This window comes from Phoenix dactylifera, chromosome 4 (assembly GCF_009389715.1).
Source record: "Phoenix dactylifera cultivar Barhee BC4 chromosome 4, palm_55x_up_171113_PBpolish2nd_filt_p, whole genome shotgun sequence".
In the NCBI taxonomy this organism is placed as follows: domain Eukaryota; kingdom Viridiplantae; phylum Streptophyta; class Magnoliopsida; order Arecales; family Arecaceae; genus Phoenix; species Phoenix dactylifera.
The window spans coordinates 16,704,912-16,726,630 of NC_052395.1; the positions used below are offsets into that span (position 1 = coordinate 16,704,912).

The window sequence follows — 21,719 nt, forward strand, 5'->3', positions numbered from 1 at the left end:
TATTTACTTCCTCACCATAGCTACTCCAATTTTGGGCGTTCTCGGCTAAGTCAACAAGAAATTCATAGGCTTGATCCGGGGTTTGGTTCATGAACCTACCCTTGTGCATGGACTCAATCATGTTTCTATGTGCCGGAGGTAGTCCTTTAAAAGAAGTGGACTAGATCAGCCTTGTCAAGCCCATGGTGCGGGCACTTGACCAAAAGATCATGGAATCTTTCCCAAAGTTGGAAAAATTCCTCCTCAGATTTTTCTCTAAAAGTTCTGATGCATCCTTAATTTTTTCAGTCTTTACCATGGGATAGAACTTAGCCATGAACTTCTAGATAGTTGTTCCCATGATGTGATGGAATTTGAAGCAAGGAATACAGCCATGCAGCAGCACGATCCTCTAAAGTCATGGAAAACAACCTTAATTTAATACCCTCTTCATCTAAGTTTTGATTTCTAAACGTTTGACAGATTGTCAAAAATTTGTTTAGATGAATGTAGGGTTGTTCACTCTCGAACCCATGAAACTTGGGTAACATGTTTATTGTTGCAGCCCGAATCTCGAATTGGGCTGCATTATTAATTGGTAATACTATGCAAGTAGGGGACTAGCGGATGCGGGTGCGAAAATTCATTCAGGGTTCTAATATGTTCACCCATTGTAGAGATCGACGGTTGGTTTACAGTTCGCAGGTTGTGATGAAAAGTTCTATCAATCTCAGGATCAAATGGGGTTAACTTATCCCTTAATGACCTTCTACCATGCATACATTATCAACTTCATTAGATTTGACTCCTACAATGAACGAAATCCTAAAAGAAGAGAAGGGCTAGACACAGATGACCACAACCAACACCACACAACAATTTGACCCTATTAGTCTTAGAATAAGTGAGGTTTAGTAGCTTCTTAAATCTAGTTGCACAGAGATTTATCAGGTTAAAAAGTTTCTGAAATTCTCTCTAGATTAGACAGCTCCTAATCTCCCTTTCAGATTAAGCTTGAGCTTACCAGTTAAGCAATCCAGTAACCAGTGACCAGGAAAGTCCCGGGGTGTGTGGTGGTGCCAGAAGGGATACACCGATACCACAATACCGTAACAGTTCTCACTGTTGTAAAACTTTCTAGACATCACCAATTACTAAATTCTCACTGGAGTGGCTTTCAGCCGCTTCTTTCCAAGAGCCTAATTGAGCTCGAAAACCCTAAGGCCAACGTCTAATTTGATTTTAATTTAATTTGGCTTAGGATAAGTATGCAAGGTGGTGATTTTTGGGCTAAGGACAGGTAATGACTTCCTACCTTATCTTTTTAATGGGTTTTGCCCTTAAATTATTTATGCAAATGCTTAATACTAAATGCAGCAAATAATCAATAATTTTTTAAAGTTTATGCAATGTCATTAGGTTGTACTGATTAAATGAGCAAACAATTTTTTTTATTTTTTATTTTTTAATTTATTATTATTATTATTATTTTATTTTATTTTTTTTATAGCAATAACTTGAATGTAAACTAAACACAATCCTTATGCGTCAGTCAATCTCCGAATGCCCGTTGAATAAGCTCTGGAGATTACTCCGTGAGGAGTCCCAATAGAGGTATGATAACCTCGGAGGATTGCACCCTATCAATTACTAGCAAAAATAATAATTTTTTAATTTTTTATTTTTTTTTTTTTTTTTTAAACTTCAAATTTCGAATCTCAGAATTCAAATTTTGAATTTAAAATTTTTTGAATTTTTGAATTTTGGATTTTTTTTAATTTTAATTTTTTTGAATTTTAAATTTCAATTTCAAATTTCAGAATTTAATAACTACGAAATTATTAACTAGAAATTATCAAAATAAGAAAAATTAATAAAAATTCACTACCCGGAGTGCGTTCACTTCGGGCATCCAAAATTCGATTTGATCTTCGTGATCGTTCTTGCTTCTCGATTGCCTTTCGGCAACGGCACCAAATTTTTGTTCGTCCGATTTCTGTTTACTTAAAAATATGCTAAATAGATCGTGTTAGAGAACGACAAACAAAATTTAATTTATTCTACTCTTACCTTTTCTACTCGAAGAATAGTGGTTGTAAGAGGTCGATCCACAGGGAGGCGATTGGAGTTGCATAAAAATTAAAACTTTCACTCAGATTCAAAAGCGATTTTTGAATAACAAAAGAAAACCATTATGTCGGGGATTGTTGATATAATTTTCTAATTGAAACTAACTAAAAGAAAGGGTACTCAGATTCAAAAGTATTTATTTAATTAATCAAAGAAGAGTTTTTGGCATTAAATTAAAATGATGAAAACCGGTGCTAAGAGGATTGAAAGCCTAGAACATAATTGCATAAAAGAAAATTTAATGTATTGCATCAAAGAAGAATTAAAGATTGCATAAAGAAAAGAAATTAACTTGAACCCAGAACAAGGATTGCATGAAAAAGAAATGATAGAATTTGATAAAAATAAATTGATTACAAAGGTAGAAATGAAGATTAGTGGCTTGATGCTGCCTTTCTTCTGCCAAATAAATAAAGAAAAAGAAATAACAAAAATCAAAAAGAAAACTTCTCTCTTTCTCTCCCACGGTGGAACAACATAAAAATACTATTTTTTTTCTTTCTTTCTTCTCCAAAAGAACAGAGCAATGCTCTGTTTCTTCTTTCTTTCTTCTCTCCCACCGAGCTCACCTCTCTAAGCTCCTCTGTTTGCTTAGCCTCCAACCCCAACCCGAGCTCTCCCTTCCTTCCCTGGTTCTTGGCCTCAACACCAACCGAGCACCCTCTCCTCTCCTCCTCCCCTCTTTTTTATAGGCCCTTGGAGATGTGGTAGAGGCGGGATCAGCGGGATCGGCTGGGCAGATCGCGGAAGGAAGGCGCGGTCTTGCTTCTTTGGGCCACGGATGCGGGATCGCCGGAATGCTTGATGCGGAAGGCGTTGCTAGGATCACGGAAGAGGGGAGTCATCCGGGATGCTGGGGTTTCCTTCACGGACACGGGATCGTTGCTCTTCCCTCTCTTTGGGTGCTGAATTGGAACGTTCATGGCACGGGAGAGCTGGCAGCGACGGGAGAAGAGGAGGAAACGTTCCCAGCTTGCTTCTTCGAGCCATGCTGGGATCACGGGATGAGATGGGATTCGGAAGAGCTGGCACGGACGGCTAAATGCGGAGGAGCCCGGACGGGATGATGTGGGTTCCTTCTATGAGGTGGCTCCTTGATGGCTGCCTAATTTTGGGAGGCTGGAGTTCCGGATGGGGGTGCTGGCAACGGAAGCAGAAGGTGAGGATGCGCTAGCATCCGGAAGAGGTGCTGGGAGCGACGCGGACGGCTGGAGGTGAGCTGGATCACGAGCGTGAATCTGGGGACCTCAACGGTTGGCTGGATCGGGGCGTGGTGGGGTGAGATGCTCGCTTGCTTATTTTGGAAGAGGGGCTGAAGCCGAAGGAGCCGATTCTGGATCATTGGATGCGGATACGGAGATGCTCGCGATGTTGCGGGATGAAGATAGGATGTGTAGGCCCTAGAAGATGCTGGCTTTACTTGAGCTCGGGCTGCCAGGGCATTGGGCTCAAACCTAATGTTAATTGGTTTCTTTGGATTACTGCACTCAAACACAAATACCACGTTAATTAGTTAATTTTATTATTAATGATTAGCTAAAATACTAATTAAAATGGTCTGACGATTGCACTTTTGTGCTCTCATCATCAGCATCCGCCAAAGGTTTAAGAGTCTCGCCCCCCGCCCTTGCGCCGGATGGAGCAGGTGCGCAGGGGAGGTGGTATTGAATCGCGACAGTCGGGGGAGGCAGAGACATCAGGGAGGCGTTTGGCTCGAGCTTTCTTCGTGGGCAGCCGGCTTGTCGAGCTGGGGGCGGCGGGGTTGTCCGGTGCCGGGACCGGGGTTGATGGTGGAACGCCACGATGGAGCGGCTGATGACCTTGAATCCGGAGCGGTGGCAGAGGCCTGTAGCCAGCACGGGGGCAGTTTCTATGCATAGTGCAGCCATATGGCACGGGAGGCACAGTGGGGACCAATTCAAGGATGTGCTGAATCAAGGGAAGGCCAAGCTTGGGGTCTCAAGCTGCGGTGGGGATGCAGGGGGAATCCAAGAACTCAAGGCACTGGTCTATGAACACAGTGTGCCATTTTGGCATAGGACAATGGTGGGGGGAACCATGTCCAAATCTTTCTTCAGTTAAAGGAGTCAATAGTGGGTGTGAACAAGGGTCTTCCGATTTTTGAAGGGGGTTTGGATGTGGGGTAGGTGGCAGCAACAGTGTCACGACCCCCGCCCCGTTCCCGGCGGGCCGCCGCGACGGTCCTAGGGTGCGGGTAGGCATAAGGCCACCAGCCACCGCGTAGAACCCTACTACCTATCAATCATCAATAAATCTTGAAAATTTTGGCATGATGCATGCACAAAATGATCACCTTTCCTATGGTGACCTGTCAGGATTATCTCAATACATATAACACACTACCTGTCAGAGCAGCAATCACATAATCCGTCACATAATGAACCTGGACAATATATATCAATACATTATCTCAGGCATATAACTCATATGTATAAAAATCTGGTTCCCATTCCATCCATGGTCAAACCCATATCCACAACAGGATCTATGACTGTAACTATGCACTATATACAATAGAAGGTTTATAATACACCAAAAGGTATAAACCTCTATTTACATTATACTATACTATACTATGGAGCGGCACAGCTAGCAGGCAACCACTAATCCTGCTCCTCTCTATACAATACCTTTCCTGCAATCAAAAACATCAAACTGGGGAGTGAGTATATAAATACTCAGTGAGTGGAGTAGAGAGTACTATGCACATGAGACAAGATATAATCATGGCTCGAGGTAAAATCTCAAGATCAATAACAAGATGAACATGAACTCAACATAAAGAATATGGAGTAAATCATCAATATCACCACAATCAATATCAACTCATCTGAAGCATATATGGAATAATCAAGTCAACATATATGCTGCTCATGAATATGCTCAACATGTCATAGTACCGAATCATATAAATCAGGTGTCAATAGGCTGAATCATCAACAAGACAGCTATCGGGAGGTGGGTTTTACGCCCCAGGCGAACCAGCAACAACTCTCTACTGCCATATGCATACATCGAATATGACACCACACCAATATGTAAATCATCACTAGACAGCTGTCGGAAGGTGGGTTTTACGCCCCAGGCGAACCAGCAACAACTCCCTACTGTCACATGCATATGCAGGATAAGACACCATACCGATAACATAAATGCTAGACAGCTGTCGGGAGGTGGGTTTTACGCCCCAGGCGAACCAGCAACAACTCCCTACTGTCACATGCATATGCAGGATAAGACACCATACCGATAACATAAATGCTAGACAGCTATCGGGAGATGGGTTTTACGCCCCAGGCGAACCAGCAACAACTCCCTACTGTCACATGCATATGCAGGATAAGACACCATACCGATAACATAAATGCTAGACAGCTATCGGGAGGTGGGTTTTACGCCCCAGGCGAACCAGCAACAACTCCCTACTGTCACATGCATATGCAGGATAAGATACCATACCGATAACATAAATGCTAGACAGCTATCAGGAGGTGGGTTTTACGCCCCAGGCGAACCAGCAACAACTCCCTACTGTCACATGCATATGCAGGATAAGACACCACACTGATCATATAAATGCCGGCCAGTATCCAGGACAGAAATCCATCTCACATCTACATATTAAACGGCACCTCGCGGGAATTCTACATCCGCGGAAAGCCATACTGCACCTCGCGGGGTCTTACTATGCCCGGCGGCAAGCAGAATATAAGTCGTAGGACCGGCCGATCCTACGCCTAGGGCCGTGTCCCCCCCTAGGAAGGGACTGGGCTCCGCCCACCCAGAAGGCTACTATGTGCACAAAGGCCGATGTTCAACCCCATCGACTATAGGTGTCCTGCAGATACTGCCAAGCCATGCATAAATGCCATAATGCACCCTCCCAATACTCTACTAAAAAGGAGTATAATCAAGATTACCACTCACTCGATCATGACCCAATCATAAACTAACATCAGGGTTAGGAGTGAGGGTCAAGGAAGTGCAATACAACTCAATATACCACTAAAAAGGCTCTACAAATCTTTGAAATGGAGGAAATGAAATCAATTTACAAAAGAAGTTATTTCACAATTTGGAACCAATTTAATTACTCATAAAAGAGTATAATCAAGCTACGACTCACAAGTCTTTAAAATAGAGGAAATGAAATCAATTTACAAAAGAAATCATTTCACAATTCGGAATCAATTTGATTACTCATCAACCCCTCGTAATTCCTCTCAATGTTCCCTCAAATGCATGTACAGAATAATCAAGCATGGAGAATCAAGATTATAGAGGAATCTACTACAATATTAATCAATATGCTCAAGTGGAATCAATTCACACTTGGCGACATTCATGAAAATGAATTAAGGATGCTCATAGTGCAAAGTACATGACTCCCACTCACCTGTCAATCTGGCACAGCCTTGATACGCCTCCAAAAATCTACAGCTGGCAGTGGGGAACTTCTTCCTCTTGTTTCCTAGCTTCTTGCCCAACTGTGACATGCATTTACAATACATTTAGTCTTGTATCAAGGGCCATAATCTACGTGCCAATTATAATATAGGGAACTTTAATTGATTCAACTCCCCCGTTCCCTAAATCTTTTCTTTTCTTTCTCTTTTTCTTTTTCTATTAATTAACTCATCATTTATGTGTATTAGGGACTCCCTTGCACGAGTACAAGGTCTCCCTTAGCTTAATCTGGGCTTAATACCCTATTATGGCATGAAATCCCCTATTTTCCCACTCGGATGAACAGTAACCCGAACTGACAGTGGGTTACTTCATCCCGGTTTTGATCCACTTTCAGGACTCCAAATTTGATGAAATTTTTACCTAACATTCTACACTCACAGAGGATTCCAAAGAGGTAACATGCATTGCTATCGGAGGTCGTTTGACCTCCTAAATAATTCGCCGAAGTTGGGACTTCGACACAGTTTTTTCGTAGTGCCGGAAAAATTTGTCAAAATCCGATTCTTCCTCTTTTAACCGCCTCTACAACCCTTATCCGACCCTTCTAGACTATATCCACCCTTTGTATAGCCTAATGTCATCAAAAGACTAGATAGGGATGGATATTTACCTTTTTCTTTTTGGAAATCGAGGTCCTTGCGTAGAGGGGAAGAAGATCTACACTTTTCCCTTCAGCTGGCAGCGCATCCGGGATCTCCTATCTTTTCTTTTTCTTCTTCTTCTTCCTCTTCCTTTCCTTTCCTCTCCTTCTTTTTTTCCTCTCTGTTGCCGTCTGAGAACCCCCCCCTCTCTGTCTCTCGGTTTCATTCCAAAGCCACAGCAAACCCTCCAATTAAATCACATCAAAATACTATTCACCCTTTTTTTAATATTATTAAATTCCCATTTTGCCCCTAACACTTCAACATATCTACTGTTATGCCATTAACTTTTGATTTCTTTCCAATTTTACCCTTACCACTTCAACGCATCTACAACTATGCCATTATCTTTTCATTTCTTCCAATTTTACCCCTCATATCAATTTTAAAGGACTATTCTATCCTTTTTTATATAAAAAAATATTTTGGGGTTATTACATCCTCCCCCTTATATAAAATTCGTCCTCGAATTTAAAAGAGTAAATTACCTGATTACTCAAAGGGGTGAGTGTATCTGCTCTTCATATTCTGCTCAGTGTGGTATTGGAAATCAAATAAATTAGGAGTGTTTTACCTTCTATCTCTACCACATAGGTAGGATATACATACTTCGCTTTTATACTATCCCCTACAGGTGTATTAATAGCTAAGGGAATACGCATTAATATCTTATCCTTAGCTAACTTTTTAGCAAAATAAGGGGACACAAATGAATGGGTAGCTCCAGAATTAAATAATACTCTAGCTTTAATCTTATCAATGAGGAGCATACCTGTCACAGCTACATTTAATGCCTGTGCCTCTTGTGGATTTACCGTGAACACCCTTCCTTGCCCTCTACCTACTGGAGCTGATGGCTGAGATGGTCCAACACTCTGCTGTGATGCTGGTGTCTGACCTCTGCCTCTGCCTACAGGCCCCCTACTACTAGGCCTGTCCATCTGCACAGAAGGGTAGGATGCCAAAGGCACAAACTGCTGGGTGGCACCCTGCAGGCATTCTCTGGCAAAATGACCCGGCTGTCCACATCTGTAGCACACTCCCTGGCCCATTCTGCATCTGCCAGGGTGCTGCTTCCCACATATGCCACACACTGGCCATGATTGGAACCCAGATTCAGTTCTGGCTATAGTGACTGGAGGACGAGGTACTGATGGTAGAAAAGTATCTTGTGATTGACCTCTTTCCCTCCATTTCCTCTTACGTGGGGCAGGTGGAGCTGAGCGTACAGACTGCTCCGTCGGGCCCTCCGAGAGATCTACTCCCTCAGATCTACCTCTACTGTTTTGCTCCTTCCCCACACTCATTTTCCTCTGTTCTCTTTCAGCTCTTTCCTCTTTATTTCTGGTCTCCCACTGTTTTGCTTTATCTATCAGCCTAGACAAGGTGGGGACCTCTACTGCCAGTACTGCATTATAAAGCGGGGAAATCAGACCTCGTCTGAACCTTTCTATCCTGGCAGCTTCAGTGGGGATGATGTAAGGAGCATACTTCCCCAATCTAGTGAACTCACGAGCGTACTCAGATACGCTCATTCCGGGCATCTGCTTCAGCCTCTCAAACTGAAGAGCCCAATTCTGCCTCTCAGCCGGAGACAAGAACTCATCCATCACTGCTTGCCTGAACTCTTCCCAGGTTGGAGGATTCCTACTGTACAATCTATCTTCCATATGCCTCTGGTACCAGTCCCAGGCATCTTCCTTCATTGTAAGCCCTACAAGTTCTATAGCTCTTGCATCAGAACAGGGCAGTCTCCGTATCATCTTTTCAGTCTCCTCCAGAAATCTCTGAGGATCTTCACCTTCTTCCCCCTTAAACTCCGGGGTTCTGAGCCTCAGAAACTCCTGTACAGTAATCCTCTCATTATCTAGAGCCCGCCTGGCCAAACTTCTTGGCACAGGTACAGGAGGTGGGATAGATACTACTGACGGGGCAGGAGGTTTCCCCTGAGCAATCTGCTCCCTCAGAGCCTGATTCTCCGCCAGTAACTGTTCCATCAATGCATCTCTACTTCCTACATCTCCTTGATCATCAACCCTCCGTCTATCAGTAGGAGGAGGTTTTTCTCTTTGGGGCTCGACATGTGCAGAACCCGCATCCAATGCTATATCTGGCTCCATCCTCCTTCCAGGACGAGCAGGTCCTCTCCTTGGAGGTATTCTTTATATCTCTCTAAAAAAGTCAAAAAGAGAGGATGGTCGTTACACACTGAGTCATGATATATTTTACTGAGTTGTAAATGACTCATAAAATAACATACAGAAAAATCCTATGCTCCATAGTATAATCCTATACTTAATCCTGACTCACCCTATTGCTCTGACAGGACTCTTGTTTAACCTTTGCTCTGATACCAAGCTTTGTCACGACCCCCGCCCCGTTCCCGGCGGGCCGCCGCGACGGTCCTAGGGTGCGGGTAGGCATAAGGCCACCAGCCACCGCGTAGAACCCTACTACCTATCAATCATCAATAAATCTTGAAAAATTTTGGCATGATGCATGCACAAAATGATCACCTTTCCTATGGTGACCTGTCAGGATTATCTCAATACATATAACACACTACCTGTCAGAGCAGCAATCACATAATCCGTCACATAATGAACCTGGACAATATATATCAATACATTATCTCAGGCATATAACTCATATGTATAAAAATCTGGTTCCCATTCCATCCATGGTCAAACCCATATCCACAACAGGATCTATGACTGTAACTATGCACTATATACAATAGAAGGTTTATAATACACCAAAAGGTATAAACCTCTATTTACATTATACTATACTATACTATGGAGCGGCACAGCTAGCAGGCAACCACTAATCCTGCTCCTCTCTATACAATACCTTTCCTGCAATCAAAAACATCAAACTGGGGAGTGAGTATATAAATACTCAGTGAGTGGAGTAGAGAGTACTATGCACATGAGACAAGATATAATCATGGCTCGAGGTAAAATCTCAAGATCAATAACAAGATGAACATGAACTCAACATAAAGAATATGGAGTAAATCATCAATATCACCACAATCAATATCAACTCATCTGAAGCATATATGGAATAATCAAGTCAACATATATGCTGCTCATGAATATGCTCAACATGTCATAGTACCGAATCATATAAATCAGGTGTCAATAGGCTGAATCATCAACAAGACAGCTATCGGGAGGTGGGTTTTACGCCCCAGGCGAACCAGCAACAACTCTCTACTGCCATATGCATACATCGAATATGACACCACACCAATATGTAAATCATCACTAGACAGCTGTCGGAAGGTGGGTTTTACGCCCCAGGCGAACCAGCAACAACTCCCTACTGTCACATGCATATGCAGGATAAGACACCATACCGATAACATAAATGCTAGACAGCTGTCGGGAGGTGGGTTTTACGCCCCAGGCGAACCAGCAACAACTCCCTACTGTCACATGCATATGCAGGATAAGACACCATACCGATAACATAAATGCTAGACAGCTATCGGGAGATGGGTTTTACGCCCCAGGCGAACCAGCAACAACTCCCTACTGTCACATGCATATGCAGGATAAGACACCATACCGATAACATAAATGCTAGACAGCTATCGGGAGGTGGGTTTTACGCCCCAGGCGAACCAGCAACAACTCCCTACTGTCACATGCATATGCAGGATAAGATACCATACCGATAACATAAATGCTAGACAGCTATCAGGAGGTGGGTTTTACGCCCCAGGCGAACCAGCAACAACTCCCTACTGTCACATGCATATGCAGGATAAGACACCACACTGATCATATAAATGCCGGCCAGTATCCAGGACAGAAATCCATCTCACATCTACATATTAAACGGCACCTCGCGGGAATTCTACATCCGCGGAAAGCCATACTGCACCTCGCGGGGTCTTACTATGCCCGGCGGCAAGCAGAATATAAGTCGTAGGACCGGCCGATCCTACGCCTAGGGCCGTGTCCCCCCTAGGAAGGGACTGGGCTCCGCCCACCCAGAAGGCTACTATGTGCACAAAGGCCGATGTTCAACCCCATCGACTATAGGTGTCCTGCAGATACTGCCAAGCCATGCATAAATGCCATAATGCACCCTCCCAATACTCTACTAAAAAGGAGTATAATCAAGATTACCACTCACTCGATCATGACCCAATCATAAACTAACATCAGGGTTAGGAGTGAGGGTCAAGGAAGTGCAATACAACTCAATATACCACTAAAAAGGCTCTACAAATCTTTGAAATGGAGGAAATGAAATCAATTTACAAAAGAAGTTATTTCACAATTTGGAACCAATTTAATTACTCATAAAAGAGTATAATCAAGCTACGACTCACAAGTCTTTAAAATAGAGGAAATGAAATCAATTTACAAAAGAAATCATTTCACAATTCGGAATCAATTTGATTACTCATCAACCCCTCGTAATTCCTCTCAATGTTCCCTCAAATGCATGTACAGAATAATCAAGCATGGAGAATCAAGATTATAGAGGAATCTACTACAATATTAATCAATATGCTCAAGTGGAATCAATTCACACTTGGCGACATTCATGAAAATGAATTAAGGATGCTCATAGTGCAAAGTACATGACTCCCACTCACCTGTCAATCTGGCACAGCCTTGATACGCCTCCAAAAATCTACAGCTGGCAGTGGGGAACTTCTTCCTCTTGTTTCCTAGCTTCTTGCCCAACTGTGACATGCATTTACAATACATTTAGTCTTGTATCAAGGGCCATAATCTACGTGCCAATTATAATATAGGGAACTTTAATTGATTCAACTCCCCCGTTCCCTAAATCTTTTCTTTTCTTTCTCTTTTTCTTTTTCTATTAATTAACTCATCATTTATGTGTATTAGGGACTCCCTTGCACGAGTACAAGGTCTCCCTTAGCTTAATCTGGGCTTAATACCCTATTATGGCATGAAATCCCCTATTTTCCCACTCGGATGAACAGTAACCCGAACTGACAGTGGGTTACTTCATCCCGGTTTTGATCCACTTTCAGGACTCCAAATTTGATGAAATTTTTACCTAACATTCTACACTCACAGAGGATTCCAAAGAGGTAACATGCATTGCTATCGGAGGTCGTTTGACCTCCTAAATAATTCGCCGAAGTTGGGACTTCGACACAGTTTTTCCGTAGTGCCGGAAAAATTTGTCAAAATCCGATTCTTCCTCTTTTAACCGCCTCTACAACCCTTATCCGACCCTTCTAGACTATATCCACCCTTTGTATAGCCTAATGTCATCAAAAGACTAGATAGGGATGGATATTTACCTTTTTCTTTTTGGAAATCGAGGTCCTTGCGTAGAGGGGAAGAAGATCTACACTTTTCCCTTCAGCTGGCAGCGCATCCGGGATCTCCTATCTTTTCTTTTTCTTCTTCTTCTTCCTCTTCCTTTCCTTTCCTCTCCTTCTTTTTTTCCTCTCTGTTGCCGTCTGAGAACCCCCCCCTCTCTGTCTCTCGGTTTCATTCCAAAGCCACAGCAAACCCTCCAATTAAATCACATCAAAATACTATTCACCCTTTTTTTAATATTATTAAATTCCCATTTTGCCCCTAACACTTCAACATATCTACTGTTATGCCATTAACTTTTGATTTCTTTCCAATTTTACCCTTACCACTTCAACGCATCTACAACTATGCCATTATCTTTTCATTTCTTCCAATTTTACCCCTCATATCAATTTTAAAGGACTATTCTATCCTTTTTTATATAAAAAAATATTTTGGGGTTATTACAAACAGCTTCGGTGATATGGGCTGTGCTGACTCTTAGGGTGATTTATAAAGCTTCTGTTATGGAATTGCCATGGCATGGGGAAACCCTCTTTTGCCCCAGCTTTTCGTAGGTTGGTGCACTAGCACAACCTTGACAATTGTGTCATGTTTGAGACTCGGCTTTCAGGGAGTAGCCTTCAGAAGGCTAGGAGGGCGATACTGAGGTCATGGGGTTTCTATGCTGTGGAATCTCAAGGACTATCGGAAGGTATTATTGTAACTTGGGGTTAGGGTTGATGTAGAGTGGACATCTTCCATGTTTGCAATCAAGAGGTAATTATGGTGATCTCGGAGGGGAATAGAAGCCCGTGGGTCCTCTCATCTGTGTATGCTAGCACTGATTATAGGAAAAGGAGAATCTTGTGGAAGGAGGCTTCTCAGCTGATCGGTCAGGGTTATCCTATGTTGATAGCAGGTAATTTCAATTGTATTGTGGATCCCCAGAAGAAGATGGGGGAGAAGCCGTTCTCTTACAAAAGAAAGATCAAGGATTTCCAAGACTTTCTTACTTCTAATGGATTGATAGATTTGGAGTTTGCGGGCCCTAGGTTCACTTGGTGCAATAATCAGCAAGGATGGGCCCAAGTTTGGGAGAGACTAGACAGAGCTTGTGCTACAATTGGGTGGGTTCAGTGCTTTCCAAATCATCACGTCAGACACCTGCCTAGGATTGCGTTGGACCATAGCCCTCTGCTGCTGTGTACTGATGCACATATCCCAATTCTTGCCCCCTTCAGATTTGAGAAGTTTTGGTTATGCTATCCACGGTCCTGGGAGATGGTGAGGGAGGCTTGGAGTGCCTCGGTTAGGGGTGATGCGATGTACCAGTTTTCTCGTAGGCTAGAGCTGATGAGGAGGCGGCTACGGAGGTGGAACCATGAGAAAGTGGGGGAACATTTTTAGGAGGACAGAAGAGGTAGAGGAGGCCATTGCCAGGTTACAGTTTCAGGAGGCACAGAGGGGAGGACTATCGGATGAGGAGGTGGGGGTGCTCACATCGCATTTAGCATTTCATGACTCTCTTCTTAGATAGCAGGAGACATTGTGGAGATAGAAGTCTAGAGTCCAGTAGATTTCAGAGGAAAATTGGGACACCGGATTCTTTCATCAGGCGGCAGTGATCAGGAGGCACCAGAATAGGATCAGAGTCATCAGGGGAGAGGATGGGCAGTTGTTGGAGGACCCCGTCATAATTCGGAGGATTATGGAGAGCTTCTTCAGGGCGAGGTGGATGGAGCAGTTAGGGGATGGGAGCTGGGCGGAGATGCCGAGACCTGTGGCTAGGGTGTCAGAGGAGGAGACTGCGGCACTGATCAGTCCGGTATCGGAGAGGAAGATTAGGGAGGTGGTGTGGTCCTGATAGGTGCATGAAAATGTACCTTTTAACACTACCACTTTAGGCTAAATTGTTAAGACTTAAGCATGATTTGGGTATTTTTATGATATTTTTCTAATCTGAGCTTTACTTCACAAAGTGTCCAAGTCTTAATTGATTTTGGTGATTTTATTGTAGGAATGGAGTTAAGAAGATTGAATATTCCATTGCAGTCTGAATGAAATGAAACTTAGTGGAGATGAAGTAGACATGATGAGGTTTCATATGCATCAAGAATCAGGTCAATTGGAGCTCCAGAGAAAAAGTTATGAGGTTGCAAAGTTAGGTTTTCCTAAACCGCCAGCCTGGGCCCTGATAGATCAGACCTTTATATAATATTTTGATAATTTCAGGATCTATAGAAGTCCAAATGAGATGATTCAAATTTTGTTGGAAACTAGACTTCCAGATCTTTCCAATGAATATAAGAACAGAAAATATGAAGATCAGATGCGATCTAGAGAGTCTCTCGAACTTTATGCTGACGTTGGTGCTCGGGGGTAAGTCGAAAAAATACATGCAAACGTGTCTAAGTCGTGTTTCCTAGGGTTTTTAGCCCCAAAAATCATATATATACTTGGAGGAGCACGCCATTCTGAAGGAAGAAAGGCTGCATTACAAAGAAATTATCAAGAGGAGCCAAAAATTCATGGAGAGCTAATTCTTTGGTGAAGCTAGGGATGAACTCGCTTGGATGATGGTAGTTTCATTTATATTTGATCTATGTAATAGATTCTCATGTTGATACAATTCTTGTTTATCATTTTTCATCAATAGATCTTTCTTGTGTTGGGATAATCTTGAACATATTCTTTTTATAGATTCAGCCATGTCTTTTTCTATAGAATTGTTGAGGTGCCTGATTATATCTAGATTTGATTATTTATCCAGTTAGTATGATTTTTTGCTGAAATATTGCCATTGGGTATATTTTTGTCTTTGAATCTGAGTCTAAAAGGATAACAATCCTTGGTTTTAAAAGAGGAGAATGATTTTCTAGAATTACCACTAAATATTTTGATTGTAATGCTATATCTTCCGATTAGAGAATCTGGTGCTATGATATCTAATTGAGTTATCCAATGGATCAAATATGAATGGAATTACCTGATTCAAGTGAAGAATTCCCGATGCTTTGCTGCCATTAATTCTGGTCACATCTTTTCACTACTACAATCTAATTGTCAATTTACTTTTAAACATTCACATCACATTTTACTGCTTTGATATTTCCTTTTAGTTTTATAGTTCCTTTTAGTGTTCCTACCTTCTCCTTGTGGAATCGACACCCCAATATATATTGCGATAGCCGCGTTATTCTTTGGGCGTAATCAAATTTTGGCGCCGTTGTCGGGGAGAACGGTACAAGAAGCGCTTCAAGGAATAAGTTTGCTGAATTAATTCATCAAAGCGGTAACCTCGTTTCTTCTTCTTTTTTTTTTTCTCTTGCTTTTTGTCTTCAGTTTATTTCATTCATAGTTTTGATTTGATTGTGCAAAAAAAAAAAAAAAATAATATACATATATTTTGTGTTGCATGCGTAGGCATAGAGACGAGTTAGGTAGATTTGCAAGAAGACCGGAATTAGAACGTGACATTTTTTCTGTGAATTTGCCCGATACGCCATCTAATTCTAACACCATGAGCAATCACGAAGATCAGCCCATTAGGACTCTCCAGGACTATCTCCATCCTACACGCACAGCCACACCGTCATGCATTATGTTCCCACCCAATGTCCTACAACAGGATTTTAAACCAGGAATGATACAGTTACTTCCTACCTTTCATGGCTTAGAGAATGAAAATCCTTACGTGCACATTAGAGAGTTTGAGAAGGTAGTGGCGACTGTTCATAGTCAACCCGGTACAATAGATGTAGTTAGACTTAAGTTTTTTCCATTTTCTCTGAAAGATAGAGTGAAAAGTTGGTTGTATTCATTGAGACCGCGGTCAATAGGATCTTGGGATGAGATGACATAGGTTTTCTTTAACAAATACTTCCCCCACCATAAGACCAGTGGTTTGAAGAGACAGATTTCAACCTTTGCACAAAAGGATAGTGAGACTTTGTATCAGGTGTGGGAGAGGTTTAAAGATTTGTTGAACTTGTGTCCTCATCACGGCTATGAGAGTTGGCATTTAGTTAGTTACTTTTATGAGGGACTTACACCTAGAGAGCGCCAATTTGTAGAGATGATGTGTAATGATGAGTTCTTGCAGAAAGATCCGAATGAGGCCATAGAGTACTTGAATGACCTAGCTGAGAAAGCTCATACTTGGACAGGACCTAGTGCGACTGATAGTACTAGTAGGTCATGACCTACAGCTACTCCTTCTAGTGGAGGAATTTACCATCTTAGAGAGGAGGATAATCTCAAGGCCCGGATAGAAATTCTGACTAGGGAGTTAGAGGCCTTAAAAACAAAGGATACAAAGGTTACACATACTGTTTCTTGTGTTGAGTCCCATGGACCCTGTTTTGTATGTGGTGGAGTGGATCACCTAGCTCAGGATTGTCCCACATTTGCTGAAATGAGGGGTGTGTATGAGGAACATTGTAATGCCCTAGGTATGTACAAGAAGCCTTTTACACCCTTTTCAGATACTTATAATCCTGGTTGGAGGAACCATCCTAACTTTAGTTGGAAATCTGACCCGCAACATCCTGCACAACCACAGCTGCCTAGAGCTTATTCTACACCTCCATACCATGCCCCATCTTCCAGGAATCCTTTAGAGGACACATTACATACTTTTATTGAGGCTTAAAATAAGACAAACCAGAAGTTTGAATCAATGATTACTCAGGTGGTTGAGGAAAATAAAGAGATTAGGAGTCAAGTGTCTAAGTTGATTAGTGCTTTAACCGTAAATGAGCGAGGAAAATTTTCATCCCAAGCTCAACCCAATCCCCAAGGTCAGCATATGGCACAAACTTCTAACCCTGATAGGCAAGATCTTAAGGAGGTTAATTCCATAACTACTTGAAGTGGTAAGGTTATAGAAGGGGTTCCCAAGCCTAAGGACACACAAGAGAAGTTGAGTAGTGATGTAGTTAATGTTCCAAGAGAGAAAGAGATAGTGAAGAGTCCAGTTAGAGTGCCCTTTTCTCAAGCTCTCAAGTCTACCTCAAGAGTTATGGACCATAGTGGCGAGATCCTAGAGAACCTAAGGCAAGTGAAAATTAATCTTCCTTTGTTACATGTGATAAAATAGGTTCCAACTTATGCAAAGGTCCTTAAAGATTTGTGCACTGTAAAAAGAAAACACCATGTTAAGAAAACAGCTTTTCTGACGGAACAAGTAAGTGCTTTGATTGAACAGAGAATTCCACCAAAATATAAGGACCCAGGATGCCCCACAATTTCTTGTATTATTGGGAATCATGAGTTTGCACAGGCCTTACTTGATTTGGGAGCTAGTGTCAATCTCGTGCCTTATTCTATTTACTTGCAATTGGGATTAGGAGAGATCAAACCCACCTCTGTGGTCTTACAGTTAGCTGATCGGTCAGTAAAGATACCAAGGGGGATAGTTGAGGATGTGTTAATTCAAGTTGATAAATTTTACTATCCTGTTGATTTCTTGATTCTAGACACACACTCTGTTTTTATTTCTGAATCAAAAATCCCCATTATTTTAGGTAGGCCTTTTCTTGCCACTGCTAATGCTCTTATTAATTGCAGGAATGGGTTGATGAAGTTGTCCTTTGGGCATATGACCCTTGAGGTCAATATCTTCCACATAAGCAAACAACCACAGGAGGACGATGAGTGTCACCAAACTTACCTGATAAATATACTTATGCAAGAGGAAGCCATCACAAAACATGACCCCGATCCTCTTGAATATTTTCTTATTAATTCTAGGTTTGATAGCACATTTGACTCTAATGATGTTACTAATATTTGTGCTGTTTTTGATTCATCTCAGGATTATGGGACGAGGACATGGCAACCAAGATTTGAGGAGCTGCCCTTGATGCAAGAACAATCGAAGCCATCTACCATTGAAGCCCCAAAAGTCGAGTTAAAGCCACTGCCTAAGGGTTTAAAACATGCATTTCTTGGTCCAGGTGATACCTTTCCTGTAATAATTTCTTCTGATTTAAGTGCATCACCAGGTAAAAAATTACTCACAACTTTGAATGAGCATAAATCTGCACTTGGTTGGACCATGGCCGACATTAAAGGCATCAGCCCTTTAATTTGTTCTCATAGAATTCACTTGGAGGAGGGAGCTAACCCTCGTAGAGACTCCCAACGTAGGCTAAACCCTACCATGAAAGAAGTTGTGAAAAATAAAGTCTTAAAACTATTAGATGCGGGTATTATTTACCCGATTGCCGATATCAAGTGGGTTAGTCCTACGCAGGTAGTTCCTAAAATGTCAGGTGTCACAGTAGTGAAGAATGATGTAGGAAAATTAGTCCCTACCAAAGCAGTAACCGGGTGGCGCATATGCATTGATTATAGAAAGTTAAATGCTGCCACTCGCAAAGATCATTTTTCCCTTCCATTCATCGACCAAATCTTAGAGCGTGTAGCTGGTCATCCCTTTTATTGTTTTTTAGATGGTTATTCTGGTTATTATCAAATTGAAATTGCTTTAGAGGACCAAGATAAGACCACTTTTACATGTCCCTTTGGAACTTATGCATTTCGTCGTATGCCATTTGGTTTGTGTAATGCTCCAGCTACCTTTCAAAGGTGCATGATGAGTATTTTTAGTGATATGGTTGAGAATTGCATGAAGGTGTTTATGGATGATTTGATTGTTTTTGGTAACTCCTTTGATGTATGTTTGTTTAATTTAAAAAGGGTTCTAGCTCGTTGCAAAGAAAAAGGCCTTGTATTGAATTGGGAGAAATGCCATTTTATGGTGCCTTCGGGTATTGTTTTGGGCCATATTGTTTCCTCTAGGGGAATAGAGGTTGATCAATCCAAAATTGAGTTGATTTCTAAGTTGCCCACACCTAAGACTGTGAAGGATGTTAGATCATTCCTTGGTCATGCTGGTTTCTATAGGAGATTTATCCAGAATTTTTCTGCCATATCTAGACCATTGTGTAACCTTCTAGTTAAGGATACCCCATTTGAGTGGACACAAGAGTGCCAAGAGGCATTCCAAATGCTCATTGGAAAGCTCACTTCGGCTCCCATAATGCAGCCACCAGATTGGAGTTTACCTTTTGAAATTATGTGTGATGCAAGTGACTACGCAGTAGGGGCTGTCTTAGGTCAATGGAGAGAGGGAAAGCTCTTTGTCATTTATTATGCTAGTAGGACTTTAAATAGGGCTCAAATGAATTATTCTACTACTGAAAAAAGAACTACTAGCCGTAGTATTTGCATTAGATAAATTTCGTGCTTATTTGATTGGCTCGCCTATTACAATTTTTACAGATCATGCAGCCCTTAAGTACCTTCTCGCAAAGAAGGATGCTAAGGCGTGATTAATTAGGTGGATCTTGCTTTTGCAGGAATTTAATCTAACCATCAAGGACAAGAAGGGTTTAGAGAATGGGGTGGCTGATCACCTCTCAAGGCTAATATTTGAGGATACTATAGATACACCACCGATCCATGATGATTTTCCAGATGAACAATTATTTTCTATCACCTCCATGCTGTGGTTTGCACATATTGTCAATTATTTGGTAACAGGTGAGACGCCATCAGACTGGAATGCACATGATAAGCAGAAGTTCTTAACAGAGGTACGTTCTTTTTATTGGGATGATCCACATCTTTTAAGTACTGTCCCGACCAAATTATGAGGAGATGTGTCCCAGATAATGAGATAGCAAGTGTCTTAGAATTCTGTCATTCCCAAGCTTGTGGAGGCCATTTCTCTATGAAGAAAACCGCTGCAAAAATTTTACAGTGTGGATTTTATTGGCCATCATTGTTTCGAGACACAAATGTTTACTATCGTTCTTGTGAGAGATGTCAAAAATTAGGAGCTTTGTCCCGTCGTAATATGATGCCTTTGAATCCAATTTTAGTGATAGAAATTTTTGATTGCTGGGGTATAGATTTTATGGGACCCTTTCCTCCTTCTTTTGGTTATCTATATATTATTGTTGCAGTAGATTATGTGTCCAAATGGGTAGAGGTTGCAGCTTGTAGGAACAATGACAATAAGATAGTAATTAAATTTCTAAAGGAAAATGTGTTGTCTCATTTTGGTACACCACGTGTTATCATTAGTGATCGAGGTACACATTTTTGTAACCGTTCTTTTGAAGCATTGATGAGGAAGTATGGGGTGGTGCATAAGATTTCTACAGCTTACCATCCTCAAATAAGTGGGCAGGTAGAGCTTGCTAATAGAGAGATTAAGCGTATTTTAGAGAAAACGGTTAACCCCGACCGAAAGGATTGGTCATTGCGATTAACTTATGCGCTTTGGGCATACCGTACAGCTTTCAAGACCCCCCTAGGCATGTCACCTTATAGGCTTGTTTTTGGTAAACCTTGCCACCTACCGATAAAGCTAGAACATAGAGCCTATTGGGCTATTAAGAACTTTAACTTTGATTTACCTGAAGCCGGTGAGCTTAGGAAGTTCCAGATGACCGAGTTAGAAGAGTTGCGAAATGAAGCTTATGAAAATTCTAGAATTTACAAGGCTAAGATGAAGGCATTTCATGATAGAAATATCCTTAGAAAAATGTTTGCACCTAATCAACGAGTATACTAATATGATTCTAGGCTTCATAAACACCCTGGTAAATTACGATCTAGGTGGACTGGTCCTTTTGTGGTAAAGCATACATTTGAGAATGGAGCGGTAGAGATAGAAGATTCTAGAGATGGTAGGGTGTTTAAGGTAAATGGCCAGAGACTCAAGCCGGTCCTTGAGAAAGAGGCTCCAGTAGAGGAGATATTCTTCTCATGGACCCCGTCTACGAACAGTGATGCTATGCCCATGCAGGTACGTTTCTCTTTTTTTCTTGTTTCTTTTTGTTTTTCTTTATTTTGTCTTTGTTTCAGTTTTTGTTTTTGCTTGTTTTGTTTTATTTTGTTTGGTTTCCTTAGTTTAATTTCTAGGTTTGCCAGCTTCTTGTTTTTACCATGGATTTGTGCTCCGCTAATCAGGTGACCTCTATCCTATTTTTTTTTTCTATGCTTTTATTTTCATACATTGAGGACAATGTCATGTTTTAGTTGGGGGAGGGCAGCTCATGTGTATGTGTTTTTGCATGAATTTGCTTAAAAAAAAATGATTACTGAGTATTTTTGCTGGAGTCAATTTTTCTATCTTAGTCACACTATTAAGACACCC

The 21,719-nt window shown here is 41.6% G+C and overlaps 1 non-coding gene and 1 pseudogene across 1 annotated transcript; one reads left to right on the plus strand and one right to left on the minus strand.

Moving 5' to 3' along the window:
* The first annotated feature begins 3,912 nt into the window (after positions 1–3,912).
* On the plus strand, positions 3,913–21,484 carry LOC120110640 (annotated as a pseudogene).
* Positions 16,448–16,555, minus strand: LOC120110706. Its single transcript, XR_005511847.1, has one exon. It is a non-coding gene; the product is annotated as a small nucleolar RNA R71 (small nucleolar RNA).
* Positions 21,485–21,719: the final 235 nt, after the last annotated feature.